This window comes from Cucurbita maxima, unplaced genomic scaffold (genome assembly GCF_002738345.1).
Source record: "Cucurbita maxima cultivar Rimu unplaced genomic scaffold, Cmax_1.0 Cma_Scf00019, whole genome shotgun sequence".
In the NCBI taxonomy this organism is placed as follows: domain Eukaryota; kingdom Viridiplantae; phylum Streptophyta; class Magnoliopsida; order Cucurbitales; family Cucurbitaceae; genus Cucurbita; species Cucurbita maxima.
This window is the reverse complement of record NW_019272035.1, coordinates 3,444,150-3,447,452: the sequence shown is the minus strand read 5'-3', so window position 1 is coordinate 3,447,452 and position 3,303 is coordinate 3,444,150. Positions and strand designations below refer to the sequence as shown.

Sequence of the window (3,303 nt, the reverse complement as noted above, 5' to 3'; positions counted from 1 at the left end):
AAGTTCAGCCTGGTGTTGTAGTTGGCGAGCTTCATACGTCATTAAATGTGCAAACACATCATCAAGCGTGAGGGGTTCACTCTTGGTAGTCATTGAGGTGACGAAGGGATCATAGTCAGGGCCAAGACCAGCAAGAAGATACGCGATCACATCATCATCCTGCAAGACAGAGCCGGCGGCGGCCAACTCGGTGGCTAGCCCTTTGATTTTGCGAAAATAATTTGCAGCAGATTGATCTCGTTTCTTGGACGTGGCGAGCTCAATACGAATTTGAGTAGTGCGAGCACGAGTTGACGATGAAAACATCCGTTGCAGGGTATCCCACGCCTCCTTGGACGTAGTAGCAGCAACCATATCGTGAAGAATCTCCTCTGACATGGAGGAGAGAAGAACGCTAAGAACCTGTTGATCCTGATCATACCATTGATTATAGGCCGGATTAGAGACCATCTCAGCACCAGCCGCAGTTGAGGAAGGTACCAACTTGGCAGGTGCGACATNAACTTTACATGCTATATATATATATATATATATATATATATATATATATATAGCTTTTAATGTATTATTTTTATTTCGTGAAAAATTTTACTATATTTTCGAGTCACAATCCATACTTTGGAAACTCGATAGCAATTCATACTCTTAGGTTCCAACAAAATTTTGTCTTTTATTGTTTTTGTCCGAACGAAGTTTTACTCATGTTAAGGATATTTAGTAATAAATTATAGTTTATCATATATATTATATTTGTGTTAAGGATATTTAGTAATTGTTAGGTTGAATGGCTCAATGACCTGACCTAGGGTCACGACCTCATGTATTTATAGATGTGTATAATGAAGATTACATTCTAAATCATAGATTTGTTAACAAACTATGAAATCATAGATTTGGTAACAAAACTATGAAAACATAGATTTGGTAACAAACCAAATAACTATGAAATCATATATTTGGTAACAAACAAAACTATGAAAACATAGATTTGGTAACAAACCAAATAACTATGAAATCATATATTTGGTAACAAACCAGTAAATCACTAAATTATCTTACTATACACAAATATGATTTACTCTACGTTTAACAGTAATAAATTATAGTTTATCATATATATTATATTTGATATTTTATTACTTTTTAATTTATTTGTTATACATATTTTTCTATTTATTGTTTTCTATTTATTACTCCTTCCATATCCTTATAATTTATTTGATTATAAATAAGATAATTTCACACCGTTTAGGTGTGGTGGATTAATCAAACATTCTTAATACAAGTACTGTGTCGACATTCTTGGGTGATTGGATGGAGCTTGGTGTCACAATTACACTCTTGTGGCAACGAGACAGCAACTATGCGTCATTTTTTCTAACCCAGTGAACAAGTCAACCGTGTAAAATTTGGACTTTGTAGATGATATCAACGTATACTCGAGTCTTAGGTCACATTTGAGTGAAATGTTTTAGAAATGTGAGCAAGGAAATACGTCGAAAACAATTTTAAAGAAAATAATGTTATAACCTAAAAACGAGTAAGCAACAACAATGAGTTTGATATCATATAACCCAAAGTAGGAAAAATTGACAACTAGTCACATCCCATATATTACATTTGGAGCATTTTAGCCCTGACTGATGTAGACATGATTTTAGTGATCAGTAATACACTCTCGAATTGACACAACGATAATAGTAAATGTCTATCCAACATGAAAACAAGCAAAAAGAGTTTGAATGTGCATGCAGTCATGGACAACGTAACATATCTTGAACAAACATGACTAGAATAACATAGTATTCATATATTTTTGGCAGTTCTACTCATACCTATATATATTTGATTCGAGATATTTGGTTAATATATATTGATGGTATTAATCAATTTTTATCCTAATATTTCCAATTGAACGTGATTTCTACCTAAATCTAGGTAGTTTTCATTATTGTATGGATGAATATGAGAGTTACAACCGACCATTTGGGCGTGGATGTTCTTATTTGGACATCTTGTTTGGGCTACTGAATTTATTTTCTTAATTTTCGGGCGCGGATATTGACAAGAATTGATTGAAACTTTAGCGTGGGCTCACGAACGCACACCTTTGGCTAATTTGATTCGATGGAGAGATAAACTAGTGGCTCTTTCCATTGTGCAAGCAAGATTAGTTGGATTAGCCCACTTTTCGGTAGGTTATATGTTTACTTATGCGGTTTATTTTCAAGATTATAAATAGCCATTTATGTTATTGCTTTCGTAGATTAAAATGAAAGTTGCATATTATAGTTCTAAAGTCATAAACTTGCATGCTAGAATCATTCAGATAACCTTAATCGAACTATCTTGTAGAGTGATTCGAATCATGAGTTTAAGAACGTGCTTTTCTTACTTTTGATCATGATCATCAAGGTTAAATGTTTCAAAACTTTCCTTTTTAAGTTATTCAGTGTCGTTTTGGAATAATTTAGACTAAGTATTATTTTAAAATAATTAAATTTATTTCTATTTTAGTCCAAATGTTAGTCCATCCCAAACTTTAATTCATGAAATCAAATATTAATACATAGAGATTTAAGGGGTTTGGTTGAAATTACAAGAATGGGCAGTCATGAAATTTACCAGAATAGGTTTGGTGTGGGCGGCACGACGGAAGCTGAAGCCAAAGCTGATGTGGCGCCCATCAGATTCAGGGGCAAAATGGGAATTATAATAGTTTTGAAGGTAATGACAAAGGCTGGAGTTTTGTGCTTGTATTTGGAGCATCTTCTTCTTCAACCTCTCCTTCTTGTGGGCGTTTTGGTGACCTCCCAGTGCCTGTGAGTTTGTGAACTCCTTCAAACAGTACTGACACTGGAACCTTCTCTTGCTCCTCATTGGTCTGTCATCAAGATTCCCACACAGCCCTGTCATTGGAGAATCTCTGTGTTCTTCTTCTTCCCCTGTAGGGAGATCGAGCAGTTCGATTCCGAATAATCTCATCGAAGAAGGAGGAGGAGATTGGAGGCACGAAATTAAAAAGAGAATGGTTTGTCCATTTGGGAATTTGATGCAATCTAGTTTTATAATATCATGTGGGCGACCCGACCCACCTAAAAAATACTGAAATTAATTATTATGGCTCGTTTGATAATTATTTTATTATTACTATAAAAAAAATGAAACGTTTCATAAATAAATATGTTGAGGTAGGGACGAGATTGGACTTTTGTAGAGACAAAAGTTAAGAGAGTAACTTAAAGAGATAGCAAAAAGATTTAGAAAGAGAAATTTTTTAGGAAAAAAAAAAAAAAAAAAAAA

The 3,303-nt window shown here is 34.1% G+C and overlaps 1 non-coding gene across 1 annotated transcript; it reads right to left on the bottom strand.

The window, feature by feature from the left end:
- Positions 1–28: 28 nt before the first annotated feature.
- LOC111494045 lies at positions 29–168 on the bottom strand. Its single transcript, XR_002720110.1, has one exon. It is a non-coding gene; the product is annotated as a small nucleolar RNA Z247 (small nucleolar RNA).
- Positions 169–3,303: the final 3,135 nt, after the last annotated feature.